This window comes from Taudactylus pleione, unplaced genomic scaffold (genome assembly GCF_031769625.1).
Source record: "Taudactylus pleione unplaced genomic scaffold, aTauple2 ptg000054l, whole genome shotgun sequence".
Classification (NCBI taxonomy): domain Eukaryota; kingdom Metazoa; phylum Chordata; class Amphibia; order Anura; family Myobatrachidae; genus Taudactylus; species Taudactylus pleione.
The window spans coordinates 6741504-6767834 of record NW_028284456.1 but is presented as its reverse complement, the minus strand read 5'-3'; the positions used below and the strand labels follow the sequence as shown (position 1 = coordinate 6767834).

Below are 26331 nucleotides of genomic sequence, written 5' to 3'. Positions count from 1 at the left end.
CCCTTGATGAACAACACAAAGCACACCCCTTTTTTATGGACAACAAAGCACCCCTGTCGAGTGCGGACAGACTACCTGCAGAGTCACAAATATGTGGACGATAAACTGCGGCAGTGTCACCGTACAATAATAGCGCAGCTAAGTTGCTAATGCACACACACAAATAAAAGCACTTTTATTTTATTTGACACTGGGGAAGAGCACCCCTGAATGAGGCAGCAGCCCCTTGATGAACAACACAAAGCACACCCCTTTTTTATGGACAACAAAGTACCCCTGCCGAGTGCAGACAGACCACCTGCAGAGTCACAAGTAAGTGGATGATAAGCTGCAGCAGTGTCACCATACAATAATAGAGCAGCTAAGTTGCTAAAGCATACACACCTAAAAAAAAAAAAAGAAAGAAAATTATTTTTTTTTACACTTGGGAAGAGCACCCCTAATTGACAGAGCCCCCCCCCCCCCCCTGGACAGCACAGCACCCCTTTAAGGACTGCAGTGCTACCCCCTTTATGGACAGCATAGCAGCAGCCTTCAGCCCAAGTCCCCGAATGGACACACACTGAGTGACTGACAGTGACTACACGTCTGCTAGCTTCTCTCTCCACAGCCGGAGTGAAAATTGTGCCGATTGCAGGGATCTTTATATAATCCAAAACCTGAGAGAATCCAACAGCGGGAGGATGATGTTCCATGTTGTGTATATGAATAATACAATAATTTATTGGCAAGATAATGATTACCAACTGTTGTAAAACAAAAGAAATATGTCCACATTCTCCTGGTCGGTCACGTCACTGGGGTCCTGTAGATTTGGATTGGGACCCCTGGGGTTAGCTATTAGTAGGAGAGTAGACAATCAGTGACAGTGGTGTGGTCACACGATCAGCTTCCTCAGCATCTTGTCCGTCAGGCCATTCACTTCCATGATGTGCTCCAGATGTTTCATGTACCGTAATCGGTCTGTGAGGAACAGAGGAATTCTGGAAGTGTGACAGACGGCAAATCGCTTCAACCGAGTTATATCCTCATAAGACACCTTGGAGAAGAATCACAATATTGTAGTTAGATAAATGTACAGTAAGACTTCATATAAAGGGACTAGAAAGTAATCACATACTTTGGCATTTTTCACATTTTAGTTTCTTACATCATGAAATGAAAATTAATTTACTCTGTGGTTCTTATCACCAACCAACAAAAAAACCCTCTGTAATAAAAAATTCTCCTCTAAAACACTTTCTTAATTGCAAATGAGACAAACACATAAATATTCACCCTCTTTATTCATTTTTGGTGCCAATGCTTTTAGCTGTAATTACAGATGTGAGTCTATTTGGACCTGTTTTGCACAAGGTGAACATGTATAAAAGTTAAAAATGTTAAGACCAGCGGTGGATTGGCCATAGGCTAAGGCGGGAGTCTCACAGTGAGCATATGGCACAGGGGTGAACTTGGAGCAATTTAATTTTTAAACATATATGTTTTTATTAGGGGTGTGCACCGGCCACTTTTCGTGTTTTGTGTTTTGGTTTTGGATCTGGATCTTTCTTCGTGTTTTGGATCTGGATTGGTTTTGCCAAAACCACCCTTCCGTGTTTTGGGTTCTGGGTTTTGTGTTTTGGATCTGTATTTTTTTTAAAAAAAGCATAAAAACAGCTAAAATCACAGAATTTGTTGGTTTCTCTGCTCCTATGCTATTATTAACCTCAATAACCTTAATTTCCACTCATTTCCAGTCTATTCTGAACACCTCACACCTCACAATAGTGTTTTCATGTCCAAAAGGTTGCACCGAGGTAGCTGGATGACTATGCTAAGCGACACGAGTGGGCGGCACAAACACGTGACCCATCTAGGAGTGACACTGCAGTGGCAGACAGGATGGCAGTTAGAAAAACTAGGCCCCAAACTGTACATAATGCAAAGAAAAAAAAGAAGTGCAAGATGGAATTGTCCTTGGGCCCTCCCACCCACCCTTATGTTGTATAAACAGGACATGCACACTTTAACAAATCAATCATTTCAGCGCCAGGGTCTGCCACACAACTGTGGCTGAAATGATTGGTTCGTTTGGGCCCCCACAAAACAAGCTGGCAATTAATGTGTCCCTGCACAAACTGGCTCTACGGAGGCAAGATGTCATCCTCATCCTCCTCATCCACCGATTCCTCACCCTCTTCAGTGTGTACATCCTCATCCTCACAGAGTATTAATTCGTCCCTGCTGGAACCACAGGTCCCTCTGTACGTTCTGGAGGCTGGTCTCCCTGGAAGAGTTGATAATTCATTTTATGAACATCATCTTCTCCACATTTTGTGGAAGCAACCTCCTACGCCTTTCGCTGACAAGGTTCCCGGCTGCACTAAACACTCTTTCGGAGTACACACTGGAGGGGGGGCAACTCAGGTAAAATAGAGCCAGTTTGTACAGGGACCTCCAAATTGCTTCTTTTTCCTGCCAGTACAGGTACGGACTGTCTGACATGCCTACTTGGATGCTGTCACCGATGTAATCCTTTAACAGACAGACGCACGCTTGTCGCTGCTGCTTTGAGGATTCAAGTGCGGCTACAGCCCACACAATTCACAAAGACAGAAAAAAAAAAGAATATTTTTATTGTTTGTGGAGCACACTTTGAGGGTTACACCACCCTTTAACAGACAGACGCACGCTTGTCGCTTCTGCTTTGAGGATGCAAGTGCGGCTACAGCCCACACAATTCACAAAGACAGAAAAAAGAAGAAGAATATTTTAATTGTTTGTGTAGAACACTTTGAGGTGTCACCACCCTTTAACAGACAGACGCACGCTTGTCGCTGCTGCTTTAAGGATGCAGGTGCGGCTACAGCCCACACATTTCACAAAGACCGAAAAAAAAAGAACAATATTTTAATTGTTTGTGTAGAACACTTTGAGGTGTCACCACCCTTTAACAGACAGACGCACGCTTGTCGCTGCTGCTTTAAGGATGCAGGTGCGGCTACAGCCCACACAATTCACATAGACAGAAAAAAAAGAACAATATTTTAATTGTTTCTGTAGCACACTTTGAGGGTGTCACCACCCTTTAACAGACAGACGCACGCTTGTCGCTGCTGCTTTGAGGATGCAAGTGTGGCTACATCGCACACAAGTCACAAACACATTAAAAAAATAGTTTTTTATTTTTTGGAACACTTTGAGAGTTACACCACCCTTTAACAGACAGACGCACGCTTGTCGCTGCTGCTTTAAGGATGCAGGTGCGGCTACAGCCCACACATTTCACAAAGACCGAAAAAAAAAGAACAATATTTTAATTGTTTGTGTAGCACACTTTGAGGGTGTCACCACCCTTTAACAGACAGACGCACGCTTGTCGCTGCTGCTTTAAGGATGCAGGTGCGGCTACAGCCCACACAATTCACAAAGACAGAAAAAAGAACAATATTTTAATTGTTTGTGTAGCACACTTTGAGGGTGTCACCACCCTTTAACAGACAGACGCACGCTTGTCGCTGCTGCTTTAAGGATGCAGGTGCGGCTACAGCCCACACAATTCACAAAGACAGAAAAAAAAAGAACAATATTTTAATTGTTTGTGTAGCACACTTTGAGGGTGTCACCACCCTTTAACAGACAGACGCACGCTTGTCGCTGCTGCTTTGAGGATGCAGGTGGAATCTAGACGGGATTTGGAACCGAGGACACACTACCTCCATCAATTGTCTAAATCCCACTGCACTAATGTCGGATACCGGACGCACGTCTAACACCAACATAGCAGTCAAGGCCTCAGTTATACGTTTTGCTTCAGGATGACTGCTGTCGTACTTCATCCTCATCGTTAGGGACTGTTGGAGGGTCAATTGTTTAGTAAAAGTAGTGATGTTCCTACTTCCTCTCTGGGATGATGAACAACTCCCAGCAGCAGCAACAGCACTAGGAGGAAGAGGTTCTTGATCTTTCCCTATTTTATTTTTATCGGAGAAAGTTTGGTCCTCCATTTATGTTATATTGATATATATACGTGCGGCTAAAGCGCACACAAACACAGAAAATATTATTTTATTTTTGCTGGAGAGTAGTGCACTTTGTGGGTTACACCACCCTTTAAGAAATGAGCCAGCCGGCTCTTTACTTATGGGACACAGGCGCACGCTTGGCGCTGCTCCTTTGTTGATGCACGTGCAGCCACAGTGCACGCAATTCACAAACACAGAAAATATTTTTTTTTTTGGTTTGGACTGGAGTGTACTTTCGGGGGTTACAGCACCCTTAACGGTCAAGCCAGCCGGCCCTTTACTTATGACACAGGCGCACGTTTGGCACTACTTTGTTGATGCACGTGCGGCTACTGCGCACACAATTCACAAACACAGAAAATAATTTTTTTTTTGGTTTGGACTGGAGTGTACTTTGGGGGTTACAGCACCCTTTAACGGTCAAGCCAGCCGGCCCTTTACTTATGACACAGGCGCACGCTTGGCACTACTTTGTTGATGCACGTGCGGCTACTGCGCACACAATTCACAAACACAGAAAATAATTTTTTTTTAGGTTTGGACTGGAGTGTACTTTCGGGGGTTACAGCACCCTTAACGGTCAAGCCAGCCGGCCCTTTACTTATGACACAGGCGCACGCTTGGCACTACTTTGTTGATGCACGTGCGGCTACTGCGCACACAATTCACAAACACAGAAAATATTTTTTTTTTGGTTTGGACTGGAGTGTACTTTCGGGGGTTACAGCACCCTTAACGGTCAAGCCAGCCGGCCCTTTACTTATGACACAGGCGCACGCTTGGCACTACTTTGTTGATGCACGTGCGGCTACTGCGCACACAATTCACAAACACAGAAAATAATTTTTTTTTGGTTTGGACTGGAGTGTACTTTCGGGGGTTACAGCACCCTTTAACGGTCAAGCCAGCCGGCCCTTTACTTATGACACAGGCGCACGCTTGGCACTACTTTGTTGATGCACGTGCGGCTACTGCGCACACAATTCACAAACACAGAAAATATATTATTTTTTTAGCACTTGGGGGGAGCACCCCTGATGGACAGAGCACCCCCTGGACAACACTACAGCACTCCTTTCGGACTGGGACACTGCACAGGACTTTGGAGTGGACACAGCCCCTATGGAGAACTGACTGCACAACACAGTCCAGCCAGCCCCTATGGACTTTGAAGTAGTGGACACAGCCCCTATTAACAACAGCAGCACAGCACAACACAGCCAGCCCCTATGGACTTTGAAGTAGTGGACAACAGCAGCACTACACTACACTACACTACACAGCCCTAACTCCCACCCTCCCTCTTCACTGTCCACAGCCGAGTGAGAAAATGGCGCCGACGCGGGTACCTTATATAGGATCCAAAACCCGCGAGACTCGGAAGGCGGGATGATGACGTTTTGCCTCGATTTCAGATCCGAGTCAGGCGGGAAAAGTCGAGCCTGACTCGGATCGGACTCGGATCGGGGGGGTTCGGATTTCAGAAATCCGAACCCGCTCACCCCTAGTTTTTATATATGTTGTTTTGCCTAATCTGGGTGGCCAGCGCTCAGCAGGGCCTGTCTTATAGTGGCTGGCCCTGACATAGATATGTGTCCTGGTGTCTGGGCTCTCCCCAGGGACAGCTATATTAGTTTATATGTGGCGCAGATCAGCCCAGGGATAGTACTAAGGACCCGGCCAGCTACCAGGACTTCATTTGGGAGCCAGACATAGTAAAGTGTGGAGGAAGGGGGTTGAAAGGGGGATGAGTTGGCAGCAGTCAGAGCTGAGGGTAGAGCAGCAAAAAGGGAGGTTAGGCTGGACAGAGTGGGTTCAGTGCTGACTAATGTGACCCTGCCTGCATATGCCAGAAACCTTTACTAGTTTAAAAAAACACATATAACCTTCTGCAGAATTGTCTCATTTTGCTTTAGTAGGTAATAAGAAAAGGTAATACACAAACATTTGGGTTAGGCTGTGAGGGAGAAGTTAGGGTTAGGCTGCGGGAGAGTGGCTAGGGTTAGGCACTAGCGGGTTGTTAGGCTTAGGCTGCGTGGGAGAGGTTAGGGTTATGTACAATAGGGGGAGGTTGGGGACAGGCACTAGGGGAGGTTAGGGTTCGGCTGTGAGGGAGTGGTTAGAGTTAAGCACTAGGGAGGTAAGAGTTAGGCTGCGAGGGGAGAGGTTAGGGTTAGGCAATAGGGGAAAGGTGAGGGGTAGGGATTAGGGTTAATGATAGGCAGAGACTACTCTCTGGAATGCCGCTCAATCAGAAGCCTGTGTTGGATCTGCTCCAAACGTAACTGCTGGGCCGCCAGGGACAGTTTGTTAATATTCTATCATGTCAACATTTCAATAGGGTCTACAAGGTTAATGTCCAATCCTGCATGTTCACGTATTGAGCGTGTCATTATTCTCATGTCCACATTATGGGGTCAATCTAAGTAGGTGCAAATGTATCGCACCCGCAAGTAAGTGCAGCTATATGCCACACTTATGGAACCTCCAAACTCACACATTTCTGTTCATAGCCCCATAGGGTTGCAAGCAAAAACGTGTGAGCCCAAGGTGAGATTGCGCCGTGAGGGGGGTCAGTTTCCATGCTGTTGCCAGCGTTTCTATAACGTTGCACGGCAATCCATCCCCTTTGCTCCTAATTGGATTGAGCCCTTTGATTGTCAACATGATGAATCTCAAATTGTATACCACACCCCTATGAAATATCACCTCTCATGTTACATAGATCAATCTATTAATAGGCAGACACAGTGTTTATTTGACAACTTTGTGCAATTTAATGGAGTCTATATATTAAAAGTCAAGAACCCTACATCTGTTTTTGTCTGCTTTAGGGATTCATCCTATTTATCAAGCCAACCACGGCGCAATGGCCATCAGTGGGTATCGGTTGTGGCACCCATTTCAGAGTTTATAATGCCGTATATTGTTAATGCAAGTCATGGAGAAGCTTTTTACCACGTATTTATGAAGGTGCAGTACCAGTAACACTGACCAGGGCCCTAAGCAGGGATATGTGAGCAGTGCCGCCACTCAGGGCACAAGGACAAGGGGGTGGCACCATTGTTGACCTGCTGGTACCTACATTTGGCTTATAGGGTTCCAGGAAACACACCTTGCAGCCAGGAAATCAACCTTAGTGATACCCTCGCTTCCCTAGGATGTGCCCGGCTGTCAGAGTCCTGGTCCCACTTTACATACTGTATGTGGGAGGCGAGGCTAGCCCAGGGTGCATTATTGTTCTGCTACAGTGCTGATGCTGACTGCCTCCCAATGCTATCACTGTTCCTGTGGGTTGGGTATTAGTGTTAGACAATTAAAATGTCGACACTCAGAATGGGGAAAATGTCAGGACAAAACTGTAATGCTTCCCTGTTATTAATGCAATTTAAAGCATTTTAACAGTGTCGGCTTTACAACTTAAAAGCTGATGATAACGCGCCATGTTTGTCATGTACTAAGGGCCTGATTCAGACCCAGTCGCTATCTGCGTACGCTCGCTGGATGCATATGCAAATTTGTCAAAGTGATGCCACGGGAAGCGATCGCTTGCCAAGGCATAAGCACGTCCACCATGTCTTAGCGAGCGGCGACTTTGTGTATGCGTACGCCCAATCGCACAGGCAGAGCCGTCCACCAGCACCACGTCATCTCTAGGAAGTGTATAAAAACATTGGTACATCGAGCACCATCGGATGTGAACACAGTGCTTGAGGTAGCTTTACCCTACCGCAAGCATTGCGAGGAAATTAGTGGAAAAAAAAGGCAAGTGACGTGTACTATGACGCTGCCTGTTAATTATGCACGCCTCTAAAATGGCATTGAAACACTTTGGCACGCCTGCGTTCGCAACTCCAACCCTCCGTTATTAGTGTCCTGCCTCTGTTACCACCCACAAACGGCCTCTCCTGTCACTCATTACACTGGGCTGTCTTTGCAGGGCGAGCGAGCGGTATGCGATCGCAGTGAGTAGTTCGCGCATGCGGATACACAGAACATCGGGCCGCTTGCGAGTGCACGCATATAGCGAACAGGTCTGAATCAGGCCCTAACATCTAAGAAATAATTGTCTGATTTACTGGATAAATGTTTATTGTATATTTGAATGTTATAATTGGGGAAGAGTAGGAACAAGCATAACAATGTTGATCGACAGCTCGGCCCATTTTGTAGGGGGGGTGGCTACACAAACGGAGGCGTTCCCAAGCGAATGCCTGCCGTTTTGTGGGCGGCCGCACTGACATCAGCAATGATGTCAGTGGGGAGCTTCCTGCTCGATCAGAGCAGGAAGCTCCCTGGGGCTAGCGGCTGCCGAGACCCAACCTTAGGGTCTCGTTGCAAGCCCTGATGGTCGCGATGGTCTTGACCATTGCGACCATCACCCTGGTCGGTCGCTAAGCTGTGGGTGGCAACCCACAGCTTAGTTAGCGGCCAGGAGGCCGCACTAAAAAAAAGAAGCGGCCGCCCTCATTCAGAGAGAGCGATTGCTTCTTGTTTGTTACTAGTAGTGTAGTGCAGGCTGCACTTATGTGCGGTACGCACTACACATTATTCCAGAGGCGCCCTGCAGAGGCCGGCGCTCTTAGGCAGCTGCCTAAGTTTGCCTAGTGGTAGCACCGGCCCTGCACACAAGGCATTATCATATTATCACACAGTGTACACAGTCTTTCTATGCAGCGGCTGTGTGATTAGCATACATCTCGGAACTGGCCATCTGTGAACAGTGTATGAATATAAATTATACCCAACGATGTAACTTTCCTATTATTTCATTACTGAAAGACATACTGATATAATATATACCTTGCCCATGCATGTTAGCAGGTGGAAATCTATGGTGTGTCTGTGTCTTAGAAGGGGAAGCAATCGGGAAGCCGACTGCCTAAATAACGGCAGCCGGCTTCCCGACTGTCTTATCCCGGCATGGGTGAAATGCCGGGCGTCTAGATGTAGACGCCCGCATTTCCCCGACGCCAGGAGACCGGCGCCCGGCATCACGATCGTAGTGATGCCGGGCGCCGCAAGCGGACAGCCGCGGGGGGGAGGGTTAGCTTTAGGGCTCCCGGGGGGGACTTAGGGTTAGGCACCCCCCGGGAGGGTTAGGGTTAGGCTAGGGGGAGGGAGGGTTAGGGTTAGGCACCCCCGGGGGGAACTTAGGGTTAGGCACCCCCCCGGGGGACTTAGGTTTAGGCAGCGGGGAAAGGGGTGGTTAGGGTTAGGCACTTAGAGGGGGCATTAGGGTTAGGCACTTGGGGGGGAAGTTAGGGTTAGGCACCCCTAAGGAGGGTTAGGGGGGTTAGGTTAGGTTAGTACATACTTACCTATCCACGATCGGGATTTCCAACGCTGTCGGGCTTCCGCTTCTTCGCACTCTGCTCCTGTCGGGCTGCCGCTGACGGGCCGGCGGTTTATCATACCCATTCCCTTAGAAGATGTAGAATCCCATCCAGGTAAACTTGATCTTTATTAAAGCAACCTGTGAAAATAAAAAGGAACATTAATATACAAATGACCCCAGCAATGATATTATATATCTGTAGCGTAAAATCTCATTATAAAACCTGTTGCTGGTACTTGTAGATTTTTTCACAATAGTTATTATCCTTTATACACAGAGGAAAAACATAAATAGAAAATGTGCACGTGTGTGGCAGGGGGGAGGGAGCAACTCTGGCAAACATGCAATGGTCTAGTGAGTAAATATGGATAAGCAGAATGGCAACTCTCCTGCTACACATTACAGCAATAGTTCCTCACAGTTACAGCTCTGGTAGATGTAAGATATACAGTAATACAGTACATGTGTGTAACTCTGTGATAAGGCCAAATATAAGGATTTATGGAGTTTGAACTGGAAAGTCAGCGAGTGGTTAAAATAATAGTGTTATACTGTAACTTGAATTATAACTAAAGAATACTAAAAGAAAAGGAAGTAGCAGAAAGTTCCATGTACTTAGGGTCGCATTCAAACCCGCTCGCAAGCGGGCCGATGTTGGGCTCTGCGCGTGCGCAGCGGCCGCACTGCGCGTGCGCAAGCCCCGGAGCGAGAGAGAAATTCTCTCGCTCCAGGGCTCACTACAAAAGGGGTGGCTGTCAATGGTGATCAACAGCTCGCCCCGTTTTGTAGGCGTGGCGGGGGGTGGCTTCACAAATAGAGGCGTTCCCAAATGAACGCCTGCCGTTTGTGGGGGTGGCCCCACTGACATCACCAGTGATGTCAGTGGGAGAGCTTCCGGCTCTATTAGAGCCAGAAGCTCTCTGGGGCTTGCGGCAGATGAGACCCTACCACAAGGGTCTGGTCGCAAGCCCCGATGGTCGCAATGGTCTTGACCATCGCGACCATCGACCTGGCCGCTTGCTAAAGCTATGGGTGGTCACCCACACCTTAGCGAGCAGCCAGGAGGCCGGCTCTTTTTAGAGATGCGGCCGCCCTCATTCAGGGCGAGCGCTCGCATTTTGCGAGCAGCTCTGAATGAGGTCCTTAGGTCGCACCTCCACATTAGTGACCATAGTACAAGCAAACATGGCTGCTATATGCTCCCTGAAGAGTCTAACAATCTCCCGGATTGCACCTTACCCCTATTATGAAGCTTTTATATTACAAAAATATATATGTATATACATACAAATGGGATCATTAGTATAATTTCCCTGCATTGGTTATAAGGCACAATGATCCCTATGGCTACATGTATTTTCTGAAAAGTATCAGCGTGTTTTCAATATTCATAAACAAGTAGATCTTACTAACTGCTTTGGGGCTCATTTACATTTGGATATAAAGCTGGCCACAGACATAGCGATTTGCACATGATGAGCTGATGTGTACGATTTCCCTTGAAACTCTCCCCGGCAGCTCTGCATACGATCTCCACACGATCTGCGCACGATTTGGTGTCCAATCTTCATAGATCTCTCCTGCAGTCAGACTTTCATAGTGCATCGTGTCCTAGATTGTCAGATCTGCCCTACTGCACGGCAGATCTGAAGATGCGATGTGCGACCAGCGGGGACATGCATTGCATCGTGATCGTGAGTGGGGACTCACGATTTACTCAGGATTTGGCCACATTTTACACAATCTGTTGTTCCAATGTGTCGGAATCGGCCAGATCGGGTAAAATATCGCTATGTGGGTGGCCAGCATTAGTCAGTGTATGACGTACCTCTCAGATGTAGCAGTACACAACCCACCTTACCGCCACGCTCATAAGTGCTGCTTTCACAATCTCCCTGGAATGCTTTTTCAAAAGTAGGCAAGTATGCCCTAAGATCCTTACAACTTAATAAATGATGAAATATTTTAGTTTTCTATGTAATCTTACACTGTGCAAAATGATGGAGCACATTCCCTTCTACACCCATAGGGGTATATTTACTAAGCGGTGGGTTTTCAAAACCACGGATTTTCAGGGGCTTTGCCTGTGGAATTTTAAAGTGTTAAAAATAATAATTGTAAACACGGATTGTTTAGAAAATCCACTTCTTGGTTACTTTACCAGACCATGTTTATGGAATAGGAAGTTCTCAGTTACCTGGCTGGGATGTGTCAGAGCAGCCCCTCTTTGCTCGCATACAGTAATCCCACCTTGTGTTAGGGTCTTCCACAAACTGAGCCATATCCTGGAACAGCTCACAAAATGACATGCGGCTGGCTTGGTAGACTGTATAATAGAGCAGTGCAGTTCTCCACAGGAAAGGGTCTTTGTCACTCAAGACACTGTGGATGCTTGCCAGGCCTTCTTCAGTGGGAGTGACGGACTTTAGATCATATGTGTCACGCCCAGCATTGTCATACCATGGCTGCTGCCTGTTGTTCACTGACCGGAAATAATGGGTGCCTGCATTCACACAAGAAACAAGTAATACAGCTTTTTCTATAATCTTTAAAATGGAAATGAAACTTGGTGCATTGAGACATTCACAAGTGTCTATATGGATTTTGGCCCTCATTCAGAGCCGCTCGTTAGCGCCAGTACGCTCGTTCCGAGCGATGTTTGCACATCTGCGCATGCGTACGGTTTTTAGTACGCATGCGCGAACCAGTCAGTGCGGCCGAAAATCGTTGGTACGCAATATAGCGAGGGCCTGCTATTTTGAGTGACAGAATGAGGCGTATGTGGGTGGTAACAGGGGAAGGTGCTTGAAAATGGGGAGTGGAGATCCGAACGCAGGCGTGCTTAAAGGTCAAAACGGGCGTTTTATGGGTGTGTATATTTAAAACAGCAGCGTCATTGTTCACGTCACTGGGTTATTTTATAGCCAGAACTGCTCGCAAATTTGTGGTAGCAAACACCAACCACAAGAATAGCGAGCAGTTCATACGCTGGTCGATGTACTCGATTAATCTAATAAATAGCGGACATGACGTAGGATGCGAGCGGCCAGGGGGCGTTTTTAACAAATAAACGAGCGTATGTTTTGCTCGCTCGTTCAGACTTAGAGGTGTGAACAGACTGCAATGTGCGTACGGATCATTTGAATAGCCACCCCTTGTTTTTAAACGAACGACCACAAATAGCGAACGGCTCTGAATCAGGCCCTTTGTTTGGTTAAGATTTACTGAAGATGAACATACATGGTAATAGAATAAAACAGAAAGTGGTGACAACTACAACATTCTTTATGGGACAACACCATATTCTAGTCAAGTGATGTTTCTGTTCATGAAGAGAATTAAAACTTGTATAATAAAAGATAAATTGTTCACTTACAGTAATAGGTCTGATAAATTGTGATCATAGTATAGGGTCACAACAGAGACAAGCAACACACAGTAGATGGGAGTGCTAGGTAATGGAAAGACATGACCATTAGGATAGGATAGGAATGGGGCTAAGGATCACATAGCTAATTATATAAATTGACATACATCATAGTGTCAAATGTCTGCATTGTGGCCCCGCCGCTTTGGTGTGAAGTTATGACATCATGTGTTTGGGGAAGGGATCGGTACAGGGTGGCACAGAACCCGTCTCCGGTGATGACAGGGATAAGCAGAGGAACAGCCCCATAAGTGGCTTTGTAGACAACATTTTCAAAAGGCTATTGCTAAAGCACCAGACCAGTGCTCTCTGGTGCCCTGTCGTGACCTCGCCTCCAAACCTGTGACATCACGGAAGGGGTGTGGCCTGGAGGCTCTACAATGCAGTGTGCATGCCTGGAGTGTTATTTGGACACTCTTAGCAATACTGTAGCTGCACTACTGGCTGCAGGGTACCATTCTAAGGGCCTGATTCAGCTTCAGATGGAATAGCTAAGCTCTCACAAGCAGCTTAGCTATTCTGTCTGCGCTGATATGCTAATGCAGCAGGAGCAGGAGCTGCATTACGTATCCGAGCTGGGTTGTTCAACGCAGCATCAGATACTCTGCGGGCCATCAGCCGGCTAAGGTCACGCATCCGGCCGTCGCAGCTGTGAGGAAGAGAGCAGGAAATCTCCGTCAGCTTACAGAGATCCTGGCCTCTTCCCTCCCCCCCAATGGCGGCGACATGCCTCCGTATCGGTAATGGAGGCTTTCGCCGCCCCCTTCCCACCTTCCCATCCCCAAATTGCAGCAGACTGTCAATCACTGACAGTCTGCTGACAGTTTACGTGCGGGCTCGCAGACCCATTCTGCACATGCGCAGAACGGATCTGGTGCCTGCGCAGATTCCTGACTAGCGTGCACTGCTGAATTAGGCCCTAAGTACGCTGGTAGTCAGATAAAGCCTATACCCTTCCAGATGGCTGGGTTCATGTAGGGATTGACATGCATGCGCTTTTCACACACATAGTAACAGATGTACTGTACACACGAAAAATCATACTTGCGTCTGTATGTAAAGTCAAATGTATTTTGAAATAGAAAATAAAAAAAAATTAAAAAGAGTTCTTACTTGTGCACTGAGGGGGTGATTCAGCAGAGAACGGAATTGCACACAAGCAGCTTTGCAATTATGTCCTTGCTAAAATGCGAATGCTTTTTTTGTCTATGCATTATACCATTCAGCATCATTTAAACTGCTAAAGACCTCTCTAAAGAGGCAAAGTCCTATCTTGTGTATGCTTGAAAAAATGAAAAAACTAAATTGGTAAAACATGCTCACAAAAAGAATATTGTATGTGTGAGTGGTGATGGGAACACCTACTGTATCAGTGTTACTGGAGTGCTCGCAAGCCGCAAATCACAAGCGGTTTGCTACATATAGAAACCGTCATCGTTATCTGTTACTTGCACCCACTGCTGGCCGCCTACAGGTGACACGGCTTTCCCTGGTGTATTACTGTCTCTATCTAGCTCTGAATCTGGTCACACTTCTGTGAATACTCCCTTAGTGTACACGGCCTATGTTAGAATGACCATGGCCAACCCTATGTGGTCATAAGCTGAGGGGCGAGTACTCTATGTACACTTGGCTTAGGGGTGCATTTGTGTGTGCTTGGGTCTGATTGCTTCCATGCACAGTGTAAGGACATGTAAGACACGCCACGCCAACTGACATATATTCCACTCTGCATCAGTCCCATATCTAACACGTTATAAGCCATAGATTTTTTTCTGAATTATGTTCCCTGTAATAGGAAATATTTTCTTAAACAATATACTGATAAGGCACCAGAGATTGGTACAGTGGAAATAAAAGAACAGTGAATGTAAATCAGCAGAAGCCAGTACCTATTTCATGTCTGAGCATCCCTTCCAGCCAGTGTTCCTGTACAGCGGAAACATTAATGGCCATTGTTGCTCGTCCATTCCTCACACTCATACAGGCTCGTGACAGAATATCACTTGTAAGGTCAACAGCGATCTGGAACATGGAGAAGGACACTGTCATCTTATGCGGCAGGAATAAAAGGCCGATAGTAGAATAAACTTTTACAAACAATACAAGTTATAAACTAAAAATTATTTCAAATGTGTGGGGCCCTTACTGCATTACAGCAATTTTAAAAAGTCCACAAACCATTGACAGATAATGGACAATAATTAATAAAAATTACATGTGAACGGTTTCAATACACTGAAAAGCAAATTATATTACAGGCAAGGATTACACGTCGGTGTGGCTCATGCATTAATAGGTAAATCATTTCTCAGTGTCATCAGGGTCATGTATAAAATACTGGACTGTCCTGGTCGCCTACAATTATGGCTGGCACGGCTGTAAGTGGAGACCTCAGTGACTGAGGATAAGAGATGATAATTGGGACATGTTTAGTAAGAGCTTCATAGATCAGAACAGTATAACTAATGTTTCACAAGTAACAGTAAGTGTCTCACTATCACACTGCTTCCTGGTTCAGGTCCCTGGTGCACACTGTGCATGCGCTGCCCTCACATCCCTCTTCATAACAATGTGCTAAATAGTAGCCCATAGGCTAATATAGGTAACGCCCCAATAGGCACCACCTATCACGGCCAAGCTTCACATTTCAGAGCTTGGTAAATCTGGCAGCACAGCAGCCCCCATAGAGATCTATGGGAGCTGCATTTGAAGACAAAAATGGAGGAACTGTAACAGATATAGGAGATATCTGCTGCAGTTATTCCGTAGTACATCTGGGGGAAACTTAATATTTTGGGACACACCCACTGAAAAAGCTGTTTTCTGCGAATATTGGGCAAATATTTAATGATAAATAGGCCCCTTAAGAACAAATGCTTTAGACCACTTACCTCACCCAGGCAGCGTTCTCTCTCCATGTAGCTCTGAATTTGGCGCAGTACCTGTCTCTTTGGCAGCATCCGGCCTCCTGTTGCTTTTTTAAAGTTTTCATAACTACCATATTTCATAAGGACGCGCTGCATTATGCCAACAGCCTGTACAAGAAGACAAAGACACAACAATATATATTATATATATATATTGTAGAAATTTTGGAATAAGGACATTATTAAGCTTTTAATATTTCATTATAGAGAGCTGAAATATAAGTCCATCAAGAATTAATGGAAGGTTCTTTTAGCCCAATGACATATAAGCACCCGGGATGCAGAAGAGGTAATGGAAATCCAGATTGCATGTAAGAAGGAGGAGGGGAGTGTACCCTGAGGGGATTGGCAGGATAGTTTGCTGGGTGTTATCCTATGGGATGTATGGGTTTGTGTATTTCCATAAATGGGTTGGCTATGGAGGCTTCCTTCCTCTTTATAGTTTCCTAATACAGAAATACTATACCTATACTATACTATTGTAGTAGTACTGGCAAGTCTTCATATGCATCATTTCAATTTCTGAAAATCTTATGCTTGTTGAAGCTACTGTGCAATTTTTTTTGTTTGTTAAACATTCATACATATGTATAGTGTGGTTCAGTTTTCCTGAAGAACGAACACACTCGAACTTAGGGGTTCCAAATCGAGTCCTGACTCGGATTACTTTTGGGGTTCTGAGCAGTACCAGAAGTAGCAGTGCCAGTGCCAGCAGTGCCAGTTTGGAACCCGGATTTAAAAATTGAATCCCAATTTTGGATTGCATGTAAACAGGTTTAAATTACATGAATTAAGCTGATTTTATCAAGAAATCCAAAACTGAATTCAAACAAAAACTTGAGGGTAGTTGTGATAAAACCAAAACCATAATATTTGAGGGTTAAAAAATCAAGTCACGGGGATCTGTGCACATCTCTCTATATAAGATCTATTATATCCCTTTATTGGTTAGATACACTGCCTAGCAGATATACTGCTGGTACCTTAATGGATGTGTACATAAGTATTCACTCTGTCCCCACCATATGTGCGTGTGCATGTTTTCTTGTTTGGCCTGGTTTTTTTTTTCACTCATATCTGCGTGTGCATGTTTTCCTTTTTGTTTGTTAAACAATTAGCGTTTAGCAAGGTGATGTTCTAAACTAACCTCAATTTGTTTCCCATCATTTAGGGGCCGAGCGAAGACTAAGGCGTCATCGCCGCCAAAGACGTCGCTCTCGACCCCTCTCCCCAACCCCCAGCCAAACCTCCTCTCCCCAAAATTCCCCCTCCACCCCAGTCTGCCCAGACCCTGTCGCCCATCCCTCTTTGCGATTTCCCCTCCATCCCAATTCCCCCTCCCCTCAACCCACCCCTCTCTTGACCACCCCATCTCCCGAGTCAGTGATAACCCCCCCCACCTCCTTGGGAAATGTGACCACCTCCGAGGAGCCGTCATTCACAACGGTATGTTTCCCTTTTATCCTTGTTTTTAAAGGAAAATGTGTTGATGTAATCCTTTGTCTGTGCCTTTTCCCTTTTTTTTTTTTTTATAAAGGTTGGTTATATATCTGTTTGTATTTACATTTCACAGCTGATTTCCCCATACACATATCCCACATGTCAAAACAGTCAAACTTGTATCTCTGGTTTACGGTTGCCTGACTTTTTAGGTTGTTTTTTTTTTTTTTTTTCTTGTTCAAGGTTTTTTTTTTAATGTGGTTTTGGAAATACTATTGTCACTTTTTGCTAAATTTATTTTGCTTGAGTAGTTTTTTAGATTCATAAATTATGGATTCCTTTTAGTAAGCACCACAATTTTATAACCCACAGAGGACCAGAGGCGTTTGGAGGACCTAGCCGGGTGTGTCCAACTGATGCGGGGACATGTGATCGGCCTGCTGGTGGTCCTGGATAGGATGGCGGGGATCCTGCGCCCCTAATTTTTTTTGTTTTCACCATAATTATTTTTCTAAAATAAAATTTTAAATTTTGAATACAGTCTCATTCCTTGTCTGAAAATCTTAGATTGTTTAAATTTACATAAGTAGACTATTGCAGCAAGTATTTGAAACTAATGTAACTAAGATTGTGTTATGCTGTTTTTTTAAAGCAGGCACATGAAACACCTAACACTAACAATAGGTTTGGAGAGTTACCAGATGTTTTTTTTGGGTTTTTTTTATTTTAATTTTTACATTTTTTAGGTAAACCTGCTTAGGCCGAGATTCAAAAACATACTGATTCTACATAATACCTTTTGGTGTTGGTTTTTACCCACAAAGCATAGTTTAAAAATGAGCAAATTGACACATTGCAGGATTAGCAACTTTTCCTTGGATGAACCTGCTTACACTTGCTTGTAATGTCGAAAAGAATTGTTTTGTTTCAAATAACCAAAAATTTATTCACCACAAAATAAAAGCACAAAGTGTTGGGTCACAAACAATACACACAGTGATAACAAACTGAAAAAAACAGCAAACACCATACTAAAAAATAAGCTAAAAATCAAGAACTGGTTGACGAATGAGCATGCCAACATGATTCTACAAATGTTGCATTTCAAAATGGGGTCCAGAATATATATCCAATGTGGGCCCATGAAGTCATTTTTTGGGAGCAGGAAGTAGTCATCATTTCATTCCAAAATATTACGAAATAAAACACAAGATGGGAAATAAAAAAACGATTAATTTGATTGCAAAATAATTTCCTTTCCACATTGTGTCAAATAACTTATTTTGTGCCAATAATTACCTAAAGAATCTGGCCACCACATCATCGCGTATGGCCCCCCCGCATACTGACCTCCGACCAACCTCGGGGGGGCCATCCTCAGGCAAGGCATCCTCTGGCTGCATTGGGACACCACTCCTTATGGCGATGTTGTGAAATATCCCACACAGGACCACAATTTTCGAAACCATATCCGGAAAATACATGAGCTCGCCACCAGTGCGGTGGAGGCATCTGAATCGGCCTTTTAAAAGGCCGATACAGCGCTCCACCACTTGCCTGGTGGCTGTAAGTGCGGAATTAAAATCACTTTGTGGGCCTGGTGTGGGAGCCAAATAAGGAGTGAGCAGCCAGGGCGTGCAAGGGTAGCCACTGTCTCCTGTGAAAAAGAAGTGACAACATCAGGAACACTGTGTATCAAGCTTTGCATTGGTATGTACTAAAGGTCTCCACTTACCCAGAAGCCACGCATCACCAGCTTGTAGGTTGTTTAATTTTTGCCATATCCCTGATTGCCGGATGACGAATGAGTCATGTGCACTCCCGGGTAATTTTGCATTCAGGGACAGGATCTGGAGGGAGGCATCACATACCACCATTACATTCAATGAGTGATAGTGTTTTTGGTTCCTAAAAATGGCCTCCAGCCGTGCTGGAGGCTGAAGTGGTATGTGAGTACCATCCACAACCCCTATGATGTGTGGGAAGCCAGCTATTTGGTAAAAATTGGCCTGGGCCACACTAAGGGAACCCATATCCAATGGCATTTTAATAAAATGATGGAGGTGCTTGAAAAGGGCCTCCATCACTGCCCTCAGTATCCTTGAAAAGGAGGATTGGGAGATTCCCGCAACTATTCCCACCGTGGTTTGAAAGGATCCTGAGGCACAGAAATGTAACACCGCCATAAATTGCGTAAGTGGTGGTATTGCTGTAGGACTGTCAATTTGCTGCTCCAGATCACTCTCTATTAATGAGGGAGTGTCTATGATGATTTGGGGCGGAAGACGGTAGCGCCTTAACACCTCATCATCGGGCATTCCAAAAAGGGTGACATGTGTTCTATATATCTGGGGCCTTGCACGCCTACAATGCCTAAGCCTGGGATGAGATTGAGGTTGGTCGGCTTCCGGGAGCATGGCCACAACAATCCGACCAAGATCAACCTAAAATGGCAAAAATTTAAGTTAAGGTTTGTTTCCCCCCCAAAAAACAGAAAAATACTTATCTTTACGATACAATCCAAAGATGCTTACATGCCGGGGTATTGTCATGATTTACCAAACCTAAAATTCAACAGACCAGAAGAAGGACAAAATTTGTGTTGCCCATTTTGTAAACTTAATTTTGTTAAAGACAAAACATAAAAGGGGATAAACACACATTTCTACAAAGAGCAAACCGACATTGCGCCGACTACCACAATTTGGGCCCCAAACAACAACCCAGATTGTGAACGGTAAATATCTCCCAATTTAACTAGAGAAATCAAGCAGAGAAAAATGCGCTAATTAGTTCGCAATTTAACTAGAGAAATCAAGCAGAGAAAAATGCGCTAATTAGTTCGCAATTTAACTAGAGAAATCAAGCAGAGAAAAATGCGCTAATTAGTTCGCAATTTAACTAGAGAAATCAAGCAGAGAAAAATGCGCTAATTAGTTCGCAATTTAACTAGAGAAATCAAGCAGAGAAAAATGCGCTAATTAGTTCGCAATTTAACTAGAGAAATCAAGCAGAGAAAAATGCGCTAATTAGTTCTCACATTTATGATCCACAAAAACACAGAAAAAAACAGTAATGTCCACAAAAGATGCGTAAAAAAAGTCAGGAACATTTAACAAACAAGGGAAAATCCAAACTTACCAATATAGGATATAGAAGTCACAGAACAAAAAGGTCGTTGGGGCAGAGCCAAAAGAAACCTACAAAAGGAGAAAAAAAAATAATTGTTGGTACCAAAAAAACAAAAAAGGAAAGCCAAATTTTACAAAAGGAAGACGGTAAAAAACTTACCAAAAAAATACACCACAACTAAAAGAACCACACCAAAAAAAGCGAACGGAAAGTTAAACCCCCCAAAAAACGCACAGAACAAATCACCAAACACCGCCAAATACAACTCCCACCAACAATCCACTCCGACCAACGTAACCTCCAACAAACAACACCCGCCACCTAGACTCGAGTCGGCCAAAGCCATAAATAGTGTTTCTTTTCCCGCTCAAATTAAGGACGGATCATAGGAATGCACAATCAATGATGCGGCCGAATAATAAGGACGCATGTATAAATACGTCACGACCAAAAAAAAAGGTCTGGTGTATTTCTTGTTTGGACTAGAAAAATGGCTACAGACCAGCCAAACAATGGCCAAGAGGTGGCCGGTAAGTATTTCTGGCAGTTCTAATCAAGGATTATTTTGAGCCAGAATATAGTGAAAGTTGGCCAGCGAAAATTTAACAATTTTATTGTAAATAGGTGTTGAGGATGACATGGAAGAGGCTGCTGGGCCCAGTATTCCGGCCAAAGCTGGGAAAATGAAAAGGCAGCCACAATTCACAAGAAAGGAGATGGAGGTTTTGGTTCAGAAGTGTGTGGACATCCTGCCACAGGCAGACAGGAATATGGGTGTAAGCCAGAAGTGGAGAATGTGGGAGGAGATAGCCAGTGCTGTCAATAGGGTGGGTGATTATGTCCGTCTAGCCCGGGATGTCAAACTGCGGTAAGTAAAAACCTGACCACCCAAAATAAAAAGAGTGAAATAATGCAGGAATAATGCCTACTTTTTCACCCACAGATCGCAAGACTTCAAATATCGCCTGAAGCAAAAAATGGCTGACAGGGCTAGGCATGCAAGGGGGACAGGTGGGGGTCCCACCCCTGTGTCGTTGGAGTTTAATGATTTGGAAGAGCTGGCACAGGGGTGTGTGCAGGATGTGGAGGTGTTTGGCGTGTCCAACATGGATACGGACATGCCAGACTTTGCGGCTCCTCATGTTGTCCCAGGTAAATTTTGTGATGTAACCAACTCAGAAATGTTATTGTGACAATATGTAGATTGTAATGTTCCTCTTTTCTCTTTTTTCTCACAGAGACACAGGCGGATGAGTCTGCTCCAGAGGGGAGCCTTGGCCGCAGAATTTCTGCTGGCTCTGCAGGGGAGGAACCAGTACATCCGGCTGAGGACCCTGCAGAAGCCAGTCCTGGGCAATCCCCCTCGCAGGCAGTGGCACTCCTCACAGAACTCAATTTTAAATCGGATTCCCATACGGAGATTCTGCAGAGGATGGACGCCAGTCTGCTACGGGTGGCTGAGGCCCTGGAGCAAAATGCTGCGGCCAACGTGACCATTGGTCAGGCCCTGGCTGAAAATACCAGGGCCAACATCCGAATCGCCAATGCCCTGGAGCAGCTCGTTTGCCAGCACATGGTGGAGCCGACCTCCCTTCCTGCCGGAACATCAGGATCCTCCACCTCTGGCACAACAACAGCCATTCCTCCAAATGTGCCTAGCCCTGTGCCTAGTCCAGAGGCCACAACATCTGCCTCTGGACAGGCCAGCCAGAGGACATCCCGGACCCGGTCTGGCGCCCACCCTACCCCAGCCAAACGGGGAAAGAAACGATGACAGCACTGGCTACTTTGCCCACACTCCTTCTGTGCTTGCCCCATATTCCTTTCTGGCCAAAACTTCCCTCTCCTTTCTTGTGAATTTTTTTTTTATTTTTGTGTTTTTTGTACCAAAAATATCATTTAAAAAAGACAAATGTACCAAAGATTAGTGGGTAACAATGACCCCAAAATTGTACGTGAAAATGCACATGATTTGTTTTAAAATGTGTTTTGAAAATAAAACCTACAAATGGTTCTCAACTGTATTGTGACATTAATTTCAAATTGGTTTCTAGTTAATCCTGTTCCACAAGGAAAAAATTAAATCTTAGCTTTGGAGTTCCAAAAAATGAAGGGTTAAAAAAAAATGTTACTTTAAGGAACACTTTGGTAAAAAAAAAAAAAAAAACTCAAGCCCAATGCAAAAGGTTACAATACACACAAACATGATGACAATATTGTTACAATATCCAAAAACACTAACAAAATTGTAAAATACATTCCGACAAAAAAACGCAAATTGATTGTGTAATCCTGAAATTAGCAGCCGAGATTTTCAGCTGCGTACGGTTTTGTGCTATTCCAAAGAAAAAAAAACAAAAAACATTACAAGCTGGTTTTCAATACAAAGTTGATTGTTTTTCTGACAAGCCGTGATAAATCGATGAAACATCGAGGAGGCCCGGGCCAAAGTACAAGGCCATCGCCATTGTGGTCGAGTAATCCAGACCCCAAGCTGTGCGAGCAGTTTGAACGGAAAGAGGATCAGCCAGTGACGTATGACTTGGTACGAACACATTTGACGTTCGCATGAGCTAATTTATGTACGCCCCAAAAACGCCTCGCCACGCCTGCGTTTTTCCATCTCCACCCCCGTCAATGCCCAAAAATGGCCTGTTCTGTCAATCACATTTGACATGTCACTTTCTGTTCGCAATTTGCCGAACGAGTGACAAAAAAGCTCGCAATCTGCCGTACGCACATGCGCAGTGTTACACCAACGCATGCGCGGTTTCTCAACATCGGAAAGCAACGAGCATACTGCTGTTAACGAGCGGCTCTGAATGAGGGCCCAAATAAACACCAATTCTGGAGCACTGACATCTTTGTAGCCTACTTACAGTGGAGCCTGTTGAGTTCTCCTTACAAGACAGTCAGGGAATAACGCTCTAATGGTGGGTACACACCTGAACAATAGTGCGATGCGGAAATGTGATATAACAATATATGTAATCGTCGTAGACACTACACAAATGTATAATAATTCATATTAATAATAATATATTGTTACATGCTTTATGTAACAACACTGCACCATCCATGTAATTGTCCCATCTGATGTGCAGCACCTTGGGATGGGATAATGCCACCACCCAATTCATCAAACAATGAATTGGGTGGATTTTTCTATACTCACTATATGATGGTTGATGCAATCTGTTCTGGATCACAAGATCGGCCACAATATTATATAGTGTGTACCCCACATTAGATATTATCCTACAATAGGAACTGTTTTACTCTTGTTGGAACTTAGCAGTCTATGACAGTAATTGATACCCACTTCACAGTGGTTCTTAAACTCAGTCCTCAGGACCCCACACAGTTCACGTTCTCCAGGTCTCCTGGCAGGTGTATTCATTACTCACTGACACATTTTAAAAGATTCACAGGTGGAACTAATTATTCAACTTGTGATTCTGTGAGGAGACCTGGAAAACATGCACTGTTTGGGGTCTTAAGGACCAACTTTGAGAACCTGTGGTCTACAGCAGGGCCGACCAAAGGTCAATCGCGATCTACTGGTAGCTCACGCAGCTCCCGGTGGTAGATCATGACCAGCCCGCTGCAGTTTCTGGGAATGCTGGTCTCTGAAGTGATCAGAGTCTAAAGAAGCTTCTCTATGGTAGATAAGCTCCCTTTCCAAAGCCTGCCAAAAATAAAGTTCAACTTTTACAGAAAATGAGTCCCGTTACCAGGGGTAGAAAGGACCCTGAATATACACTACACAACATAATGGTACAATGAATGATTTCTGATACTATATTATTGACTTATAGACTTTTTAGTACTGATGCCATGAAGCCACCCAAAAATAAAGGTACCATCTTTTGGGCCCTTATATTGCATTTTATAAGCCACCCACTGGCCAGGTGGTATACCTCCCAACATTACATACCTCCTGCTCTAACTGTGCCTTGTATGGTACTCCTAGACCGTGCTTGGGTGGTTATTGCAGGTGTTAGGGTACGTGTCTTCTCCACTTTCAGAGGTGGACTCCTTATAAGCTCCTCTCTGGGCCTCTGAAGTGTTTTTGTATAAAATATAACCACAAATTATTATTATTCATCTATAGGTTAAAAAAGATGTCAGATATATTTTGGCTTTTTATTTCGTAATTGAATAAATTAGATTTAACCATCTACTTAGTGACCAAATTGTAAATAAGCATCACCAATGCTGGAGCACTGACGTCTGGTAGCCCATTTACAGTGGAGCCTGTTGAGGTTCTTACAGGACAGTCAGGGAAACACTCTCTCAGAGAGTCAGGGAAAGACTCTCTCAGAGAGTATCTCTGCTACAATAAGAACTGGATGACTTTGGGGTCTATTTACTAAGCAGTGTTAGGAGAGAGAGTGAAAAGTGATAAGGTGCCAGCCAATCAGCTCCTAACTGCCATCTCACAGGCTGTTTGAAAAATGACAGTTGGGAGCTGATTGGCTGGCACCTTATCACTTTTCACTCTGTCTCCTAACACTGATTAGTAAATAGACCCCTTTGGCTCCAATCTCTCCTCCAGATAGGTAATCTTTATTTTGCCCATTGGTTGCAGTCAGTAAACCTAATATACTACTCAATTCAATTATAATGTATTTTATAATCGTAAACATATGTGTGAAATTCCCCCAGTCACACAGATAAAATAATTGCCGTTATTGCATGAATGCTTGCTGTGTGATTTATGGGTACATACTTGGCGATATAGCGTTTGTTTGATGGACAAACAATATATCTTGAGTGCATCAGCGGGTGTGTACACGTAATATATCTATGAACAACGTAATTCACAGACATATCAGGTCGGCCCTGCAGAACATGCTTCACCTATGATCAAACCAGTCTGTCACAGTACCATACAGTAGTTCCCCAAATGTTTCCATATACTGTATATGTGCATACTTGCCGACAAACTGGCTGCCTCTTCCGGGAGGAGGCAGCCAGCTCAGCACTGCAGTGGGGGGAAAGGGGGCGTGACCTGGTTTTGGGGCTTCACAACGCATATATTATTGGCGTTGTGTAGCCGGGGGCGGGGCCATGATGATGCGATTCAGCGTGAATCGTGTCATCAGCTCCCACGACCCAGCCACTTTGACCAGGTAAGTGGTGACGCCGGCGGGGGGAGTGGACGAAAGCCAGGGAGGCAGGCGGGCTGCGCTGGCCGGGAGACTTGCACCCTCTTCCGGGGGGTCGGGAGCGACACCTGATTTTGGGAGGCTCCCGACCATTTCGGGTGGGTAGGCAAGTATGTATATGTGTAAATGTTACTAGTACTGTATTACTTTTATATAAAGCCCATTATATTTTATTGTGGTTCTACAAACTTCCTATATGTAAATGACAATTGCTGCATGTGATAGTGATCATAAAAGTCACTGGTATATCTCCAACAATATAGCCATAGTGAGAGCTATGCTCTCTGCTGACATCCTGACCTGTAGCCAGATAGCCAGTGACAACAATTGCAGCACTATGATGTAGTTGTTTGGTCTCCATGGCAACAGCTGGTACCACGTCCCATGTCATAGTATATATTATCTATCTATCTATCTATCTATCTATCTATCTTTATAACTATATACAGTATATATATATATATGTAATAATATAAAATTGATTTCTATTTAAACAGTGTGGTCACTTACCATGTTGCACCCCAAATCTAGGAATGGTGAGTGCCGTGGATTAGTGCTTTTTGTTTATTTTGATTAATTTTTATAATTAATCATTTTTGTGATCACATTTTCTCATGCACCCCTTTTAACTAGTTTAATTAACTTGTGTCAGCTGTTTTCCTAGGTGCTTTGCAACAGGTCTGCTTGGTAACTGTCTCATGTTTAAAAGCAAAGTTGCTGTGAGCTTTAAACCTTGATAGCATACCATGAGTTTAACACTAATGTGATGGTTATGTCCATGTTATAATTCTGAGCAATAGAGTAGGGACTTGCAGTAAAGTGGAGTCCCGTGACGATGGGCTGCAAGCTTAAATGCATTGATCAATTCATGAACTAAAACCCCACT

General features: G+C 44.5%; 1 pseudogene; it reads right to left on the bottom strand.

Moving 5' to 3' along the window:
• Positions 1-874: 874 nt before the first annotated feature.
• LOC148535219 (putative tyrosine carboxypeptidase MATCAP2) overlaps positions 875-26331 on the bottom strand; it is a 537393-nt pseudogene continuing 511936 nt past the window's right edge.